Consider the following 20,922-nt stretch of genomic DNA (forward strand, 5'->3'; position numbering starts at 1 on the left):
CATCGATGGCAGGATTATATAAAATTATTTCTGTTTTGCACAGGAAGAAAGCGATATTCAGTGACAAAAGTGATTCATCCAGAGCCACTCAAGAGGTGGAAGTAGGAGGTGATCTCGAGGTAACCACGTTGGTCTTGTCATCCATTCTTAGCTCTGCTCCTTAGCCCCAGCTCAGCTCTTTATGTGATGGCTGGATCTCTGTGTGGCTTCACACTGAAGTCCTCTGAAGAAGGTGTAAAAAATATACCAGTATTGGGCTGGACACCAGACCAATCCAACTAGAACTCGGTTTGGGTGTCCAGCATCGGTTTTTTTTTTTTTTTTTTTTTTTAAAGATTTTATTTATTTATTTTTTCCCCCCAAAGCCCCAGTAGCTAGTTGTATGTCATAGTTGCACATCCTTCTAGTTGCTGTACGTGGGACGCGGCCTCAGCATGGCCGGAGAAGCAGTGCGCCGGTGGGAGCCCGGGATCCGAACTCGGGTCGCCAGCAGTGGAGCGCGCTCACTTAACCACCAAGCCACGGGGCCGGCCCACCAGCATCGGTTTTTATTAAAAGCTCCTCAGGTGGTTTTAATGAACAGAGACGGACAATGTCTGATGTATGTGGTCTTGAATGATTGGACTTCGGTTCTATCAGACAACCAAGTAACATCTGAGGGAGCTATGAGGTTGCTTTCATGGGGCAGGGCTTCCCTCCCTCCGTCGTGGTAATTGGCCTCAGCCAGCACTGCTCCTTGGTCCTCTGCACTCCAATCATCTGCAGGGGTCAGCCGTTTGATAGAGAGCCAGGCAGTACCAAGTGGCAGATCCCTGGTGACGGGAAACCCAAGAGAGGAGTTGAACCAATAAAGGGGGCTTCATGTGGCCAAGAACTGGCCCAGCTGGTTGGACAGAGGACCTTGGTGAGAAGACAGAACTGTTGGGGGAGGCAGAGCGACAGAGTGAGGTTGCCAAGCTGGAGGACGTGGAAGAACAGTGTTGAGCAGGTGAGCAGGAATATCCTGGTGAGTAGAGGTGGAGAGGTGATGAGGGGCTTGGGCCTCAGGTGTCAGTGGCCAAAATTGTGCCACACCCATGTCAGCTATGTAGGACTCAAGGTCAGTCCATCAGGTCAGAATTAGAACCCAACTCTGGGGCAGAAGAGCCACAGCACTGGGGTCTCAGAAGGAAGATGCAAACACAGAGATGAACACATAGGCTTGGAGAGGCAGGCCGCCCCTGGACTGCCCTCCGGCCAGTCTGGGCTGCACAAGGAAGTTCCTCCCTGCTGGCCCAACGAGCGTGCTCCCAGCCATATAATTTGTGGGACCTAGTGAGGAATCAAAATGTGAGGCTCCTTGTTCAAAAAGCAGGAAAAATTGAAACTAAATGTGCTAAAATATAAAGCTTTTTCCTCTCTTCTATGGTCTCTCTCACAACTTGTCATGGTGATTTTTATTTGTTATTTAATGTCATTCTAGATAAAGATAAATTGAAATTTTAGATTAGTAGCATGAATTTTACTGTTCAACTTTATATTGTGCAATGTCCATTTTAAATGCAAATGTAAGAACATTCTACTCATATGTAGAATCACTGAAATTACAAAATTTGTATTTCATATAAAACACATGCATATGTATTTTGTTCTGACCAGAACAGTGGAAACATTGCACAAAACTAACTCAGCTGTTTTTATTTCACTTCTTGATATGTGCACGTTCTACCAACACTCTCTACCTTTGCCTACTGAGGAGTAAGGAAGGACTGCAAGGAAGGGAACTATGGGTTGCTCTGTCTTTTCTCGTACATCATCATTTTCAATGGAAGTGGTTGGAAGTACCCGGCAGGAACACAAGCAGGTAAGAAAGGATGTGATGGGGCTCCTTGGGCATTCATGTGTCTTAGAACACCACTGTCTTCTTTCTGTGTTCGAAGCAAGTTCTGGACTGAACGGAGAGTGTGGCCTCCTGGGGCTGTCAGTGCCCCTGCACACTCAGTTGTAGATGTAACAGGTACCTTGTAGTCCCTTTGAGTCCTGCTAACACATCGTGGGTCCACTGGAATTCTAGGCTCACGGGGCATCGAACGCTCTATGCCAGCGGGGCAGCAAGGAACTATGGGGAATATGCATACCAAGCATATTGCCTCTGCTCATGTGCATGCCTCATTGTCTCATTGGGCTTCATTTATGAAACACAAGGTCAAAGGTAAAATTAAGCTCGGCAGGAACAGCAGAGCATTAAACCAAGTGCAGGGCCCTTCTGAAGGTGCGGCCCTGTGTGATGCTCAGGTTGTACATCCACGAGGCTGAAAAGAGCAAGTTTTGCTGGCAGAAGTGCTCACAAGAGTCGGGAACTGGGGCTGTGGTTTGTAACCAAAAATGATTTCCTTCTGGTTTTATTTTAATTTGGATTTTTAAAATCAAGAAGCTCATTTTATTTAGAAATGTTATCATCTTCCGTAATTAACCTCACATTACAAGCCAAATCAGCTCCTGCCTAGATTAATTTGAGCAGGAGAATACAGAGCTGGGTGAGGAGCAGGATTAGCAGCTGGGGGAAGTCAGAAATCCCCAAAAAGCTGTCAATCAGGCTTGTTGGCTGGAGCAGAGGGAAAAGATAAACGCCTAGTTATCAGATCTAGGATGCCATTGTGAGAATGGGCCAGCCTTGGAGGCTAGGAGGCCCACCTGGGTGGAGCAGGTGAGGAAGAAAGGAGATGAAACAGATGCTGGGGAGTTTCAGCAGAGGCAACCGGTGGCTGTCCTGGCTGGTGGCCTGGGGAGCCTCAGGAATGTCATGGTAGGCATTTAGACTGGCCGCATCACAGAGTCTGACCTGAGTATTAGCAGTAGGTTTAAAGGATAGGACAGTAGTTTCTAGGGAACTAACATAGAAGGTCAAGCAAGGCTGACTCCAGCTCCCAGAGGAATTAAAGGAGATCAAGGCAAGGACTTGGGAATTCTGGGGACATCATGGACAATGGTAGATAAGACAGGTTTTTGTTGTAAGAAGGAGTCCTAGTACTGGATCCAGGGTCAGGGCAGGAGCACCCCAGTCTCTATGGATGCAAGTCCCTGAGCTCCAGGGGTCCTTCTATTTCTCTGACTGCAGGATCAGCCCCAGCGCTGAGGGAGGGCAAAGTGGCCCCAGCTGGGGGTTTGGAAAGACGCAGGAGTGGGGAACACAGCAGTCTTTACCTTATGTGCACCAGTTCTGCTGGAAAGCATTGGTTTGCTCCCTGATTTATATTTTCTGTATTGGAAAAAACAACATATTGGTCCTCCTTTCCCCAAAGAGAATGTGGTTGCAAATGATCTTGAACCGTACATCCATGTTAACCTGTTAAGCAATTCTAGGCACTCAGAATTACCTAATTCTGCAGGTGAATTTTCCTCAGAAGTCCTTTTCCTCAGGAGTCCGAGTGCTTTAAGCATTACACGCCTGAAGCACAAACACATAGACAAAAATTCACAAGGCCAATTGTTTAAAATCGACAAACTGCAAATCAATCAATCAACCTATGGATTGGAATCAGTTAGCAAACATTCAATATTGCAGTAATTTCCAAACTATAGCCTAGCCTGGGGCCAATGTTTGACATGCTCAATCAAATGTCACACTTCTTAGCTGGCTGAGCACAGGTAATGTGACCTGCCACACTTGCAGCAGCTCTGACAGGGGCCTAGGTGTTGTGATTCCCCATCACCTATGGCTGGGGTCACTTCAGGATTCACCGCAGTTCCGGAACACTCCAAGCTGCAGAAAATCACACTTCCTCTGAGCCAGGAATCCAAAGGAGTGTCATCACGGGGCACATGGCTGATGTGTGTGAGTTTGTGGGGCCGTGTGGTTAGGGATCCTTCATTTCCAAAAATGATTCTGTCATTTTCTGACTTGAGTTTGCAACTGCAGTGCATCTGAACTATTAACATATTGTCCCTTGGATTCTGAATCATGACTCCTGTATCTGTTTCTTGCCTCTTCCTTTCCATAATCCATGAGGTTTTGCACATCTTTGGGAAACCCAAATAACAACCCTTCTCTAGCATGAGAAAAGGAAAGGGCAGGCAATGTGAATTCTTTAGCATTTCCCTGAAGTGGTCCGTAGATCTCATCTAGTGACTTAGTTCCGTGTGTATAATTAATTGAGAATGTGTTTATAGCTCTTACTAAGCTGCCTGATTCACACTATGAAACTAGCAGACGCAGGCTGGTCTGTCAGCCAATCAGAATTCCCGAGGACAGACAACACAAGGTCACGAAGGAAGATTGTGTCCTGACAGGCCTTGAAGGGAAGTGAAAATAACCAGGCTTTGATTTGCACCTATGGTCACTGTAGGCTCTGGAAGATGTCATTTTTAGATATTTCTTGTGTTTTCCTTTAGAGTCACAATACGTCAGGCTCAGCTAAATGAAGAACTAAATTAAAACTGTCATTTCAGCTCATAAATAACAGATGTCTAACGCATTTAATTATTTATAGTCTTGAATCTTTCAAAAATGAAAATGACTATACACATTTTTAATGCAGTTCTTGGTAATTTGCTGCCTGACTGATAAGATTTGCCGATAACCCTGGTTTGCAAACATGAAAAATAAAACTGAGACTGACTCATTTATTTCACGAGACTGCTTCTTTGCTCCCTTGTGGCTTTAACAAAATTTAAATTAAAGTGAAATCTAATCACAATAAAATGATGTTCATATGGTCATATTAATAATTGAGTTTTCTGAGATCATGCGGTAGGTACCTGGATGCCAGAGATTTTTGCACTGCCTGAAAAATCAATGTTTCATCCTTCTCCATACTGTCTCCTTGCCAGGAGGTTGTGACTGCACCCATCAGGGCTTAATAGAGAAAACTTAAACACACGGCTTCTGAGCATGCCTCCCAGATCATAATTGCAAGTTTGGAGAGGGCTTAAGTAAGGTTAAAAAGGCTGTCGGACTTTATTGAGACCAGCAAGTGCCCTTCTTCCCTACAGTATTTATCTCTTTTTGTTTGGGTGAAAAGTCTTTCAGGTTCCATTAAGACTCCAAAATGATTTAAATTCACATTAAGGTATAACAGGCCTAGATTAGGTCCTGAGAGTAATTTTTATTAAAAGAAGAGAGGAAATAGTTAAAATGATACTCTACTATTTGAGTAATTACTTTCTTGGTGGCGAAGATAAACATTTGCTTTTGGTCTAGTGGTATAACGAAAAGTGAATTAATTTGGGGGTCATAAAAACCTAAGTTTGAATCTTGGTTATAACAATTATAAGCTAGTGTCCTTGAGTAAGTTACTTAAAATCTCTAGGGCTCATTTCTTTATTTCTAAAATCGACATCATAGTACCTGCCTCCCAGGGCTGTTTTAACGAGTAAATGAGGCAGCGTATGTAAAACACCTGTGCTTAGTAGGTATCCTATAAATATCAGGGATGTTTGTATCTGCCTGGGAGAAATGCAAAAAATTGCTCATTAGTGAAAATAATTATATTAGTTGTTCCCTGAGGGTCTTTTCAGCTAAGAGCGCCTGCATCCACTGCTCCCCAGTCTTGTTATTTTACTTCGGCAAAAATCTTCATGGACTTCTCAGTTCCACTCAGCGCTTCCCTTTGGGATTTCTCTGGATCATTTTACTACTTATTATTCTACAAATGAGTGTTTTGGAGCAAGGCTGTCAGTCCTCCCTGCAGAGAAAACCCTTTTTCCCAGCTTGTCCACACTCATGTGTGACCCAACGTGTCACTGGTACGTCTCAGAATCCAAGGTGTGTACCCCAGAGGTCCTGGGGTGGCCAAAGCATGTGTCTCACTCCCAAGTACTGGCAGGGACCATGTGGAGCTCCCAGGAGAATGTGGGGGCTGCGGTGAAATGGAGAGGTCACGCCTGTCTAAAATGGTGCAACAACTTATCCTCAGCTCAAGACGACTGTTGCCGTTATGAACGTGGGCCCGGTGTTGCCAGGTCTTTAGGTTGTTCAACAGAAGACAGATACCAGGTATTTATATGAAAACTTCTAAGTTTTAATGGTGGCAAGCTATTCACATTAAACAAAATAAAATAAAGCCTGTGAAGATCAATGCCACGCCATCTAAACAAAGCAGGCCTGTGCTTTCCAGCTCCGACCTATGTGCTTATGGTGTTTCATTGGCTGGATTTCTGGGTGCCATTTATCTCTCAGGGGTCTTAGGCCTCCTGGGAGCAGCTACAGTTTCTCCTTTAGTAGCTATAAAGATTTCCTTCTTTCTCTCATGGGGTTCGTGACATTTTGATATAGCCATTTGGTTGCTGTAGTGATATTCAGATCTATTTTATGACCTTAAAAAAATAACTACTGAACTTAAAAAAAAAAAAAATCAAGTGATGTCTTTAACCCTCACTCCATCCCTGACTTTCAAGCTCCCATCATCATTCTATCCCTGAATGTTACCCTATCCCCAAGACTCCCCAGAGGTAAGAGGAGTTTAGAGATGACATAAGAATGTCCATAGGGCACAAATCTTGGTGATAAAAAGGCTTGCATTTTAATTTATTTTATTTATTTATTTTTTCCCTCAAAGCCCCAGTAGATAGTTGTATGTCGTAGTTGCACAGCCTTCTAGTTGCTGTATATGGGACGCGGCCTCAGCATGGCTGGAGAAGCGGTGCGTCGGTGCGCGCCCGGGATCCGAACCCGGGCCGCCAGCAGCGGAGCACGTGAACTTAACTGCCAAGCCACGGGGCCGGCCCAGGCTTGCATTTTAATAGCTTAAATTTTAGGCCTGTGAAGTGACCCAATGTTAAAACAAAATATCCTGTTTAAGATCTTAAAGAAATGAGTGTTCTTTGTCCTACTTCTCCTGGCAGAAGTTATTACTCAAAGACTAGGATATTATAGGCTCTTAATCCTTTATCCCAAAACTTGGAGCAGATAGGTTTCAGAATTCAGAATCGTTTGAATTTTGGAAATGCAACATATATATTATGGAACACCTCCAGTACTGTCTAATAACCAACTATACCAATATGTATTTCTATAGAAAAATACTAATATTCAGACTAACTGGGATAAATAAAGACCATAAAGAGCCACATGTCAGTTCAGGTCAGGTTTTGCTACCAAATGAATTACAGAAAAGATTCTGGTTTTGGATGTCAGAATTCTGGACGAGGGACTGTAAACCTATACATGAATCATAGTCCTCTTGCTGTCCAGTGGCATCTCCTTAGCATGGCTTCAATGGCAAACCCCATTTTGATCTTCTTGATGCTAATCGATGCCTCCTTGTTTTATTGAATCATAAGAGTTACATAAGGCTATTTTAATTTTCTCTATTTTCTAAATTCCTACAGTGAATATATATTTATAATTTCACAAATTTGGGGCAGTAGGTTATCTATACCTAGTGTGTGTTCTCCTGTCTGTGGGTACCTCATTAGGAAGAGGTGGAAGGAATTCCTCCTTGCCCACCAACCTCCTCTTCCTCTCTGCACCCTTTGAAATTCACAGCGATAAACAAGCCTCTGTGTTTCTACAATCTTATTAAGGTAATGGTAGGACATTTTGGTCGGGGGGAAAAAGACACCCCTGAGAGAGGAGGAGCAGTTACAAGTGATTGGTAACTAATTGTGGTGGTGTTTAGAGCCCAGATTGCTTACCATGGAGGGTGTGGAGCTGGGATAAGCAAAGCTACGTGGACCAGCAGTGGCTGAAGAAGGCTCGCAGCACCACTGTGAGGCAGAGAGGGGTGAGGGCAGGGAAGGCCGCCGAAACAGACACCAGGGTTCCTCTTTGCCCAGAGAGGAGGTTGAAAGGGCTTTCTTTCTGGACTGTGTAAGTTCCTGGGGGCCCTGCAACATCCAAGGGAGAATGGGGAGCTCCTAGAAGGTAATGCTGGACTTGGACCAGTCTTGAGAAAAACAAATGTGACATTCCTGACATCTGAAGACTGAGGCACGGTCTATAATTATCACAACTGAAAAAAAGGATTATGATACAGAAAACAACCATCTCCAAGTTTTAAGAATTTGAATGTCTCTTGGATTATTCTGTAGTATAATCTGACCTATGTAATAATGTTATCAAAAAGGGAAAAGAATAAATTGATTTGATCAAAGTTCTGACATGGTTGGGAGATATTAGATGTCTAAATGATGGTTGGAGGGGAGCTGACAGGAAGAGAAAAAGCCATAGAAACTTAGAGGGAACCCACTCTACAGGTTTACCAGGGGGTCAACCAGCCTATAGACAAAATCATAGTGAATCAGTGGTTTCCAGCCTTGGATCCTTTGACCCTAGAGGTCAATGCATATTGTGCTGGAACTCCGTGAGCAATCTTCTGAATCTCTGAAGGTCAGGTGGAGATCATGCATCTCCTTCTGAAATGGCTGTATGGGCTAGCAAGAACACACATCTCTTTGCTTTCGCCTGGGATTCTATTGCTTGAGTGTGAGAACAGTGAATATCCAACATTGATCAGAAGCTGTGTGTGGTTCTAAGGTGTATCAATAATTAATAGAAAAATGGGGGAAACAAGTAATTGATGACCCAACAAATGTAGTTTGCTTGGTGGCCAAAAATACTGTCCAAACATAGTGTTGGGTAGGGGGGATTTATGAGAAGTCCTTAGAAATAGACTGGGAACCCCTGTGGACACGACTCTGTCTCCCACATTCTCTGAAACCAGGTGGCCACTCATTCCCTGTGCCTCACTGCCCAGCTAAATGGCATCTGTCCCTGTGGGCTGTGCAGATGGGTGGCAGCCGGCTGCCTCCTGATGGAGCTCTTCTTTAAATCATTAAATCAAGAGGGAGACTTTTGTTTCAGAAGAGCAGAATATTTTAATTTTCCTTGATGAACATTTAATCATCAGGTTCTCATTAAGTGAACGTGGACCAGTCCCCCTGTAGCTTTGTCGACACAGGAGTCTTTGGGTCTCTGGCTTTTTTCTCCATCATCTTCATTTACCATCTGCTGCTTTCTCCAGCCATCTGTGGGTGATCTGCTTCTCTCCCTCCACATGCGTTTCCATGGCTCCTGCTCCTGCTGCTCTGCCTCCCAACCTTCCCCTCCAGCCCTGCTCTGTCAGTGTTTCTCCTTTACAATGGTTCTACTACTGCAGAGCCCCTTCGATGTTCTAGGCCCTGTGCTGGCTCACGTGCAAAGTTCCCTGCAAAGACTAGTTGCTAAGTAAATGTTTATCTCTTTCTACCTTTCACGCTGACTTCCCATGCAGAACAAATCTCATTTCAGTCTTTCCATGTGAGGTCATGTTATTAGGGCACAGAATAATCTTGTAGCTACTCACAGTCTTCTGCTATGGTGGGAGTTGGATGGGGGAAAATAGGCACATACACATTTGCGGACCCGTCCTAAGCATTCCTAAAGGTGTCTGTCCACAGGTGAGTGGGTGGCAGCATACAAAGGACAATTGGGATTTTGCTGGCAGTTTAACTCTCTTATAAAAGCTGGGGCACTTCCCTCTGGACCCCTTGGTCTGATGCGGTTAGGGAAGGACTCCCACATGCCGGTAATCTAGAAGTTAGAAAGTGGAAAGAGAAACCCTGTCTGAAAATGTGTGTTCACGTGGTGCTGGCCCGGTGGCATAGGGGTTAAGTTCTTGTGATCCACTTCAGCGGCCTGGGGTTCTCCAGTTCAGATCCTGGCCATGGACCTATGCACTGCTCATCAAGCCGTGCTGAGGTGGTGTCCCACATAGAGAAACTAGAAGAACGTACAACTATAATATACAACCATCTACTGAGGTTTTGGGGTGAAAAAAACCAAAAAAGGAGGAAGATTGGCAGCAGATGTTAGCTCAGGGCCAATCTTCCTCAAAAAAAAAAAAAAATCTGGGTTCCCAGTGAAACCTTTAGCATCCTCAGACTATTTCTGTGGCTAATTGTGATCCTTCCTGGGCTGAAGGATCAAGCCTTCTTCGATGTGCTTGATTCCTTTTAGGGGGTTTGGGGTTTGTTAGTGGCTACCCCTAATCCACACTATGAGGGTAGGGACAGTTTGGCCCAAGATGCTCCAGTCCTCCCAAATTAGAGGAAAAATTAAAGTCCTAGTCCCTTAGATACAAAATGGTTGTATTAGTTTTTTAGGGCTTCCATACAAATTACCACAAACTAGGTGGCTTAAGACAACAAAAATTTATTCTCTCACGGTTGAGGAGGCCAGAAGTCAGAGATCAAATTGTTGGCAGGGCTGATTCCTCTGGCGGCTCCGAGGGAGTCCCAGGCCTTTCTCCTTGCTTCTGGTGCTTGCCCACAGTCCTTGGCATTCTTTGGTTTATAGAAGCCCTGCTTGAATCTCTGCCTCCATCTTCATATCACCTTGTTCTCTGTGTCTCTGTGTGTCCTTTCTGTTTCTTTTTTTTTTTTTTTAAAGATTTTATTTATTTATTTTTTTCCCCCCAAAGGCCCAGTAGATAGTTGTATGTCATAGCTGCACATCCTTCTAGTTGCTGTATGTGGGACGCGGCCTCATGGCCGGAGAAGCGGTGCGTCCGTGTGCGCCTGGGATCCGAACCCGGGCCGCCAGCAGCGGAGCGCACGCACTTAACCGCTAAGCCATGGGGCGGGCCCCTTTCTGTTTCTTATTAGGACACTCTCATTGGATTTAGGACCCACTCTAATCCAGAATGATCTCATCTCCATCCTTACCTTAATTACATCTGCAAAGAACTTATTTCCAAATAAGGTCACAATCTGATGTCCTGGGTGGACATGAATTTTGTGGGGCACTCTTCAACCCGCTAGGGTGGTCAACCTAGCATGTGCCTCCTTTCCTCTGAAAGTCCATCCTTCATCCCCTTAACAATATCATCATGCTTTATAAAATACCTTACCATTTGCAAGGGCTTTTACATCTGATATCTAACTTGAGCCCCTCCCTGTGAGACAACTGGGGTGGGCATTACCTTTTCTAAATCTTACCTGTGGAATGTGTACAAGAAGTGATTTGATCAAAGTCAGTTGCAGAGGCTAGACTAGCATCTATGTCCTCCTGATTCTCAGAAAGCAATGCACTGCTGTGGAATAATTTGAAAATGCTATTCTTACCCATCTCTCTTCCCTTTATTTTGTGTCTGACAATCACATTCAGTTATTGTGGGGTAAGCTCACTGATGCTTTGACAAAACAAGCAGCCTTTTCTCTTTGCACCTCTCTTTTCTCTTGCATCTCCTGCGGCGAGGCTGGGTTCGTACCCCCCAGGCTTACTGCTATGAAGAAGTGTTGCTGTGTGGAGACCCAGGCTTGGCTCAGTGTCCCAGCCCCATTCACCACCACACGCATCGGTACCTTTTCTCTCCTTAAGAGTCCAGGCTCTGCAAACTGCCCAGTGGAACGGCAGCAGGCTTCCCAACACATTGTCCCTCATGGAGGAGCTTATTAATGGGTAAACTGAGGCTGCTGAGGCTGAGTCTTCTCTCCTTATGAAGAGAGAACTTTTCCAGCACATTAGACATGCTTATTTAACGTACATAAACAGATCATTTACAAAGCACAAAAAGATACCACAAGCTCAGCTGTGTGCCTGAGAAACATTTGGCTCCAATATGGTGCTTTAAGTGGAAAGAGCAGACTTGGAAATGAGAACAAGGGTGTTGAAGTTTACTTGTAGTGTGTCCTTTGACTTCTTTGGGCCTCAATTTCCTGATCAGTAAAATCGGGATTACAATATCTCTTTTTTCTACTCCATCTCAGATAATGCCTTGCAGAGACTCTTTGCATAAGTTAAATCCCCTCTAAATAAAAGTGTAGTAATTATAAAATCCATAACCCATGTAGTTCAGTTCTAGAGCAGCATTGAGATGAAAAAACACGGTCCACACAACTGAGAGACCAACTTAGGTCCTTTGCTTGTATATCTTGAACACCCCGAAGAGGACAAATTCGTTGTTCTCAGTTTCCTTGCTTTCACCCTACCCCACCTTACCCCTTCCCCGTGACTCAGGCAGAAGAGCTTGTGGATGGACAAGTCTTCTTTAGAGGGCCGGGGCAGTGGAAGGGTAGGGACACACAAATACATTAAAGACAAGAGTCTCTTATTTGCTGGGGTAAACGTTCCTAGATGGGAGACCAGAAAGCTGCTTTTGGCCAAAAGGGTGAGGGTGGCAGATGGTCACAGCCATAGTCTCAGTCCACGTCTTCCTGGCCAAATTAGAAACTCTCCAAGTGGTGGAGAAGAGAAAACCTCTGCTTCTCAGGGTATCAGAGAGCTGCACATTTCAGTTCTGGTGCAGTTTGCGGGAGTTCCTGGGGCTTTTGCCTTCTTTTGCACTGAGAAGAGAAAACAATTCCGGGAAATGATCATTTCTGGTCGTACTCCTAGATCAGTGGTTCACTAGGGGTGCTCTCACCCCCACCCCCAGGCACACTTGGCATGTTCCTGGACATTTTGGTTGTCACAGCTGAAACACATTTTGGTGTGTGTTATTGGCACTAGTGGGTAGAGGCCAGGGATGCTGCTCAACATCCTATAACGCACAGGACAGCCCCACAGCAAAGAATTATCTGGCCCCAAATACCAATAGTGCTGAGGTTGAGACACTGCTGTAGACCTTCCTGGTCATGTCTTGCCACCACAAGGTCTTACTCCCTTATCCCATCTTAGCTGTGTTCTGACCTTGACCTATCCCAATCTCCAGGGAACAATTTCTAGGGAAAGAAATAGGCTATTTTCTGGGAGAGTAGATGGGAGCTTGAAATTAAGAAATTCTGATTGAGGGCTGGAGAGAAAAGGGAGGTCAGAGCTGTTTGATTTCCCCACCATTAAGAATGGGAAGTAGCCTTTAAAGAATGAAGAGGGACAAAGGGCACATATGCTAAGAGGGGCATCACATGCAAATAAAATGCAGTTCAAGGCAAAAAGCAGGGAATTGAAACAGGCTGTAAACAAACGGCATCCATTTTGAAGAGAACGGCGGGTCCCGTCAGCCCCCAAAAGCATATTGACTTGGCAAACAGATTTCACATTGACATTTCCCGGGAATGACAAAGGCAGTAAAATACTAAAAAATAATCTGATTCCAGCGGCAGTGGCACTGTTTCAACGATGTTTTTGCACCAGTGCCCAATTTCACAAGGCAGCGTTGGTGAGACGCTGCCCTTTCCAAACTTCCGTGGAAATATTTTCCATCATTTTGACATTTCATTTAAAATGAAATATAGGAGGTATTAAAAATTCATGTTCATGACAGGTATTATTTGTTTGACTTTGAAATATACAGTGAACACACTGTTAATGAACAGTGAGGGAAGTGTCAGGATTGTGTGCGCGTGCATATTCATGGACCGCTTCCTGACTTCAGAAGAAAACAATCGCAGAATCGAAGAGGCTGACCTTTCATGGTTCTAAAATCCATGAGTGTGTGGTTATGAATAATTGAATATGGAATAATAAAAATGACCCTTTTTGGGGGTGGTTCAGGTAAAAGCAAAATGCCATGACTTTATCCTAGAAACATGAGCCTTAATTATTTCTGAATTTGCATGAATTACATGAATATCTCACTTGAGACATTACTCTGATGCAATCACATTAATTCACCTAACTGCCAGCATGCCATCTGTGTTTCTCTGTAGTCTTTCCGCCACCCCGAGGACTGTGCAATCCTTGGGCTTATAGAGAAAAGGCTCCCTCCCTTTGAATCCTCTATTCTCCTCCTGTTTAGACTCCAGGAGGAAATTGCTTTTTCCTAAGCTGGAAGACACATTTTCTGCACTGTTCTGGGTAAAGAGAAGGAAAGGGACTGTTTTGTGTTAATTACCATTGGCACAGGAGAAGGGAGTGATGTCTGGCAGGGCCACTATAAGGGAATGGAATAAAAGAGTGGGAAGGAGAACCTTATTCTTCACTTAGTAAGACCAGAGAGGGTAGCCTTCTATTTTCTCTTATTCAAAACCATGATTAAATTTATTATTATTACTTAAAAAAATTAAGGTGTAGAGCTGTTGCATTCTTAGGAGTTTTCTACCATGTAAAATTCTGTGCACACATTTCAGTTTTCTCACTGGCTTCCCTTATGAATTAAATAAGAGTTGCATTTATTCACAAATCCTTTCAGCATGCCTGCCATCTGAGGGCACAGGGCAGAGACAGGTTTGGGCTGCACAGACCTTACAGCCTAGTAGGGGAAGACAGTCAGGTACTAGTCATTATGAGTGATGAGCAATGCTGACGGGGGAGGTTGACTTACTTCAGATGCATGTGACTGGGGAATCAGCAGGGTCTGGAAGTTCTGAGAAGTCTCCCTGGCCAGCCTGGAAGGAGGAGTGAGGATGGCCTGGTAGAGAAAACAACAGGTGTGAAGGCTCCCAGGGGAGATGCCTTTCTGAGATGATCTCCCAGCTGTCACCAGAGTAGCAACAGCAGGAAACACCAAGAGAAGTTAGCCCTCGGGAGATTAGCATGGTGGGATTCAGGAGGCCTGGATTCTAGTGCTGGTTCTGCCACTTATTAAGGAACAGAGAGGTTGTGATATTTGTTCAAGGTCACACAGTCTATATTCTCATTTGTAATTTCTGTGTGTGGGGAGTGGAGTGGGGTGGGAGTTTGAGGGCTTTGGGGTTGGATTTAGTGATCTGAAATTCTATTTTTGAATACTCAATAGTCTCTTATGTTTGTGCATGTATGTAAAGGGTACTGTAAACTAATATTAGTGCTTTTATTTTCCCTCTCTAAGATTTTCTTTTAAAAGTATACATACCCCTTGGGCTATGGCACGCGAATATAGACTCTAAGAGAACAAGAATCTCGTCCTTCTTGTTTACCACAGCCTAGGAGAGTTCCTGGCACATAGTGAGTGTTTTTTCATTTTTTTGCATCAAAATGGAATTTACTGTGCCAGGAGTCAATACATATACTAAAGTAAGTAGAGATGTGAGGAATGAAGCAGGGGTAGGTCATGAAACATATAGACCCAGACCCAAGTTCGTCTTCGAGTTTAAAGTCCTAGAAAAGCACAGGCCTCTTCAGCATGAAGTGCTGGACCAACTGCCAACCTGATTTTGGGAAGAAAAAGAAAAGTAAAATCTTTCTTACTAACATTCACAAAAAAGGATTTTATTTATTTATTTAACTCACATTAGTTTATAACATTATATAAATTTAAGGTTACATCACTATATTTCAACTTCTATATAGACTACATCATGTTCACCACCAAAAGTCTAGTTTTTATCTGTTGCATACACCTGTGCCCCTTTACCCCTTTTGCCCTCCCCCCGCCCCCTTCCCCTCTGGTAACCACCAATCTGTTCTCTGTATCTATGTCTTTGTTTGTGTATTTATCTTCCACATATAAGTGAAGTCATACTGTAATTGTCTTTCTCTATCTGACTTATTTCACTTAGCATAATACCCTCAAGGTCCATTCATGTTGTTGCAAATGACACAATCTCATCTTTTTTATGGCTGAGTAGTATTCAGTTGTATATATATACCACATCTTCTTTATCCATTCATCTGTTGATGGGCACTTAGGTTGCCTCCAAGTCTTGGCTATTGTGAATAATGCTGCAATGAACATAGGGTACATATATCTTTTCAAATTACTGTTTTCACGTTCTTTGGATAAATACCTGATACCAAGCAATAGGCTCGCTCTGCTTGCCGTGATCTGAGCCAATCAATCACAACGAGTTAGAGATCAAGAAACAAAATTTAATTAGATTAGCTGGCAAATCGGAAGACAGATGACTAATGTCTCAAAAACGCATCTTCAAAGATTACAGGATTTTGAGGCAGTTATACAGGAAAAATGGGCGGTAAGGAGGAGGTTCAGAGATGCACATGACAGACTCCAGGATCTCTCATTGTTCCTTTCTTCTGTCGATGATGATGAATATTCTACAGGTGCTCTTTCTTCCTGGAGGCCTTCTCATTCCCTGGGAAAATTCATTAAAATTGTTAAGAACAAAGCTATCAGAGTACCTCAGCAGGAGTATGTGCACGGGACCAGGGCCGTAAAATCATGAGAGCGTGCAGCAATTTATAATGATCACATTCTAGAGAGGTTTCAACTAAGTAAGATGGCGTCACTTATGTTCACTTACAAGATGGCCTTACTTATGTTCACTTCCATACCCAGAAGTGGAACAGCTGGATCGTGTGGTATTTCTATTTTTAATTTTTTGAGAAATCTCCATTCTGTTTTCCATAATGGCTGGACCAATTTACATTCCCGCCAGGAGTGTAGGAAGGTCCCCTTTTCTCCACATCCTCGCCAACACTTATCTCTTGCCTTTTTAATAATAGCCCTTCTAACAGGTGTGAGCTGATATCTCATTATAGTTTTGATTTGCCTTTTCCTAATAACTAGTGATGTTGAACAACTTTTCATGTGCCTATTGGCCATCTGTATATCTTCTTTGGAAAAACGTCTATTCATATCCTCTGCCCATTTTTTGATTGGGTTGTTTGCTGTTGTTGTTGAGTTGTATGAGGTCTTTATATATTTTGAATATTAACCCCTTATTGGATATATGATTTGCAAATATTTTCTCCCAGTTGATGGGTTGTCTTTTCATTTTGTTGATGGTTTCCTTTGCCATGCAGAAGCTTTCTAGTTTGATGTAGTCTCATTTTTTAATTTTTTCTTTTGTTTTCCTTGCCTGAGGAGACATGATATTCAAAAAGATATGCTAATACTGATGTCAGAGAGCATACTGCCTGTATTTTCTTCTGGAAGTTTTATAGTTTCAGGTCTTACATTCAAGTCTTTAATCCATTTTGAGTTAATTTTTATGTACAGTGTAAGATAATGGTCTACTTTCATTCTTTTGCGTGTGGCTGTCCAGTTTTCCCAACACCATTTGTTGAAGAGACTTTCCTTTCTCCATTGTGTGTTCTTGGCTCCTTCATTGAAAATTAGCTGTTGATAGATGTGTGGGTTTATATCTGGGCTCTCAGTTCTGTTCCATTGATCTGTGTGTCTGTTTTTGTGCCAGTACCATGCTGTTCTGATTACTACAGCTTTGTAGTATATTTTGAAATCAGGGAGTATGATACCTCCAGCTTTATTCTTTTGTTTCAAGGTTGCTGTGGCTATTCAGGGTCTTTTGTTGTTCCATATAAAGTTTAGGATTCTTTGTTCTATTTCCTGGAAAGTGTCATTGGGATTGCATTTAATCTGTAGATTGCTTTAGGTAATATGGACATTTTTTAACTGTGTTAATTCTTCCAATCTGTGAGCACGGAATATCTTTCCATTTCTTTATATCTTCTTCAATTTCCTTCAATAATGTCTTACAATTTTCAGTGTATAGATCTTTCACCTCCTTGGTTAAGTGTATTCCTAGGTATTTTATTCTTTTTGTTGTGATTGTAAATGAGATTGTATCCTTGATTTCCCTTTCTGCTAATTTGTTTTTAGTGTATAGGAATGTGACTGATTTTTCTATGTTGATTTTATACTCTGCAACTTGACTGTATTTGTTAATTATTTCTAATAGTTTTTTGGTGGATTCTTTAGGGTTTTCTATTTATAGAATCCACAAATAGTGACAGTTTTACTTCTTCTTTTTCAATTTGGATACCTTTTATTTCTTTTTCTTGACTTATTGCTCTGGCTAGGACTTCCAATACCATGTTGTATAAGAGTGGTGAGAGTGGGCACCCTCATCTTGTTCCTGTTCTTAAATGAATAGCTTTCAGTTTTTCACCATTGTGTATGATGTTGGCTGTGGGTTTGTCATATATGGCCTTTATTATGTTGGAGTACTTTCCTTCTATACCCATTTTATTGAGAGTTTTTAATCAGAAATGGATGTTGAATTTTTCAAATATTTTCTCTGCATCTATTGAAATGATCCTGTGATTTTTATTCTTCATTTTGTTAATGTGGTGTATCATGTTGATTGATTTGCAGATGTTGAACCATCCCTGCATCCCTGGAATAAATCCCACTTGATCATGGTGTATGATCTTTTTAATGTATTGTTATATTCAATTCGCTAGTATTTTGTTGAAGATTTTTGCATCAATGTTCATCAGTGATATTGGCCTATAATTTTCTTTTTTTATGTTGTCCTTGTCTGGTTTTGGTATCAGGGTAATAACGTTGGCTTCATAGAATGAGTTAGGAAGCCTTCCCTCCTCTTCAATTTTTTGGAAGAGTTTGAGAAGGGTAGGTATTAAGCCTTCTTTGAATGTTGGGTAGATTTCACCAGGGAAGCCGTCTAGTCCTGGACTTTTATTTTTGGGGAGGTTTTTGATTACTGTTTCGATCTCCTTACTGGTGATTGGTCTATTCAAATTCTCTATTTCTTCTTGATTCAGTTTTGGAAGGCTGTATGATTCTAAGAATTTATCCATTTCTTCTAGGTTATCCAATTTGTTGGCCTATAGTTTTTTTTAAAGTATTCTCATATAATCCTTTGTAGTATTTCTGTGGTATCCATTGTAATTTCTCCTTTTTCATTTCTGATTTTATTTATTTGAGGCTTCTCTTTTTTTCTTAGTCTAGCTAAGGGTTTGACAATTTTGTTTATCTTTTCAAAGAATGAGCTCTTAGTTTCATTGATGCTGTCTATTGTCTCTTTGGTTTCTATTTCATTTGTTTCTGCTCTGAGTTTTATTATTTCCTTCTTTCTATTGACTTTGGACTTCATTTTTCCTTTTTCTAGTTCTTTTAGGTGTAGTGTTAGGTGGTTTATTTGAGATTTTTCTTGTTTGTTGAGGTAGGCCTGTGCTATAGACTTCCATCTTAGTACCATTTTTGCTGCATCCCTTAGGTTTTGGTATGTTCTGTTTTCATTTTCACTAGTCTCCAGGTATTTTTTCATTTCTTCTTTGATTTCTTTATTGATCCAATAGTTGTTCAGTAGCATGTTGTTTAGTCTCCACATATTTGTGACTTTTCCAGCTTTCTTCTTGTAGTTGATTTCTAGTTTCATACCATTGTGGTCAGAAAAGATGATTGATATGATTTCAATCCTCTTAAATTTATTGAGACTTGTTTTGTTTCCCAACATATGGTCTATCTTTGAGAGGGTGTTTAATAAACAAGGCCAAATGAGGAAATAAATGTTATTAAAAATTAACAACTTATCTGTCAATTAACATCATGATGTGAAAAGCCAGTTGGGCACAATTTTAGGGACATGGACCAGGCCCCTAGGTCAGATGGAGTGTGAGGAGGAAGTATGGGGCATAGTGTCAACAAGTGTTGATCTGAGTGAAGTCTTCACTTTTCATTCAGACTTTCAGCATCAAGTATATCCATCTTTTATGTCAGCAAGTCTAACATACCTTAATTTTTAACAAATCGAAGACTTCCCTGAATGGACTTTTAGTAGGAGATGGTGATGAAAGAAGGTGGGTAGGACATCTGATTCACTATCAGAACTGATCCTACAAAGATTAGTAGTTCAGAGAAAGTCTAATTTCTGCTCCTTCTCATCCCTTCCTTGTTTCTTTTCGTATTGAATCTGCCCACCTTCCATAAAAGGAGAGATTTTCTCTACTCTGTAGATCAGGAAGATGACACATGGTGAGAGGACTTTCCTAGGGTCACAGGTTGGATCAGTCCCAGCACACTCAAAGCAGGATAATTCAAGGAAGGTTTAATGAAGAGACTACTTACAAAGGTTTGCACATGGTGTAGGGAATAGTCATAAGAGAGAGTGCAGAATCCTAGAGCTGTAAACAGTAGGGCTGCTACTACTTCTAGATCTGAAGGCATGAAGCAATTAGCAGAACCTGGAGGTAGGGAGGGATGTCTGGAGGGGGCCACCTGAAAGAGCTGAGACCTTTGTGGGGGGACATAAACACCCCTTTGAGACACCACAGGGGAAAAGCAGGGGAATAAATACCTCCTCTTCCTTCTCCTCCATCCATTTGATTTGTTGCCAGGTCTCACTATCCAGCAAAACCATCAGGAAGCCTGTGGCAAGGAAGTCTATACTTGTCAATCCCCTGGCATGGAGTAGGTTGGGCAAGGCTGGAGAGTGATCTGGGAAGCAAAGAGGAATGTCTGCTACACCCATCAGTCTGAGGTGTGGTTGGGACTAGAGGTCACATCTCCAGATTCCTCTCTCACTACTTGTCCACATACCATGCTTTCCTCCAGAGAAGAGAGTTGAATTCACAGCATCTAGCCCCAAACCACCAGCAAACTCTCTGCTATGTGATCCCTCTATTTCAAGGGTTTCTGGTTAGAAAGCAAAACTTTGGGTGGGTATATCATTTATCCATTTATTACTTCTGCACATCCTTAATATGGCCTATTGAAAGTTAGCTTTATATCTAATAACTCATTCTACTGACCATTAAATATGAGAATTTGTTTCCTCGCCCCAACTGCAAGATGATTTTTGATACAGAACCACAGATTATGTACCCTAGCTACACACATCAGCATGTTGATTATGTGAAATCTCGTAAGGAATTATAGTCAATGTCAATCACTGTGTAAGTGAAGGTCAAATTTTACATCTTCTATTGGTCTCCTCAGCATTTTTAGGATAAATCTTTGAAGCACACAAATTAATATTGGGATGCATGTCAGCACTGAAGACATCTATGAGAAATGAAATGCCTATGGACTACAGAAGAGAATGTGGGAGAGAGAGAAAAATACCAGAGTCCCCATGCACAAAATTGGTGGTTTAAACTACAAGGACTATGATCAGTCAGCTTTTTAAAAGTGCTAAATGTAGCTCAGATATTTGAGTTAGAAATACTTCTTCCAAATTTTAAATTTTCAGTCAGTGAGCAGCTGTGGAAAGATACTTGCATGCGTGCATGTGTGCATGCACGCACACATTGCTGGAGCTCCATTTAAAATTATAGCTGAGTATGCATTTGTAGAGGCAATATATTATAGTATGGTAATTAAAAGCGATTCCTCGGGATTAAGACAGACCTGAGTTCAAATCCTGGCTCCACCACTTACTCTCTATGTGATTTTCCTGAGCCTCAGTTTCCTCCTAGGTAAAATAGGACTAGTAATAGTA

General features: G+C 42.2%; 1 long non-coding RNA gene across 1 annotated transcript in view; it reads left to right on the top strand.

Annotated features, from left to right (window-relative positions):
- Positions 1-308: 308 nt before the first annotated feature.
- LOC147917542 (uncharacterized) overlaps positions 309-20,922 on the top strand; it is a 38,242-nt gene continuing 17,628 nt past the window's right edge. The window contains exon 1 of the long non-coding RNA XR_015551717.1: positions 309-1,843. This is a non-coding gene — a long non-coding RNA (uncharacterized LOC147917542). The remainder of the gene's footprint in view (positions 1,844-20,922) is intronic.

Source organism: Ceratotherium simum, chromosome 3 (assembly GCF_057802395.1).
Source record: "Ceratotherium simum simum isolate JZ-2026a chromosome 3, ASM5780239v1, whole genome shotgun sequence".
Classification (NCBI taxonomy): Eukaryota; Metazoa; Chordata; class Mammalia; order Perissodactyla; family Rhinocerotidae; genus Ceratotherium; species Ceratotherium simum.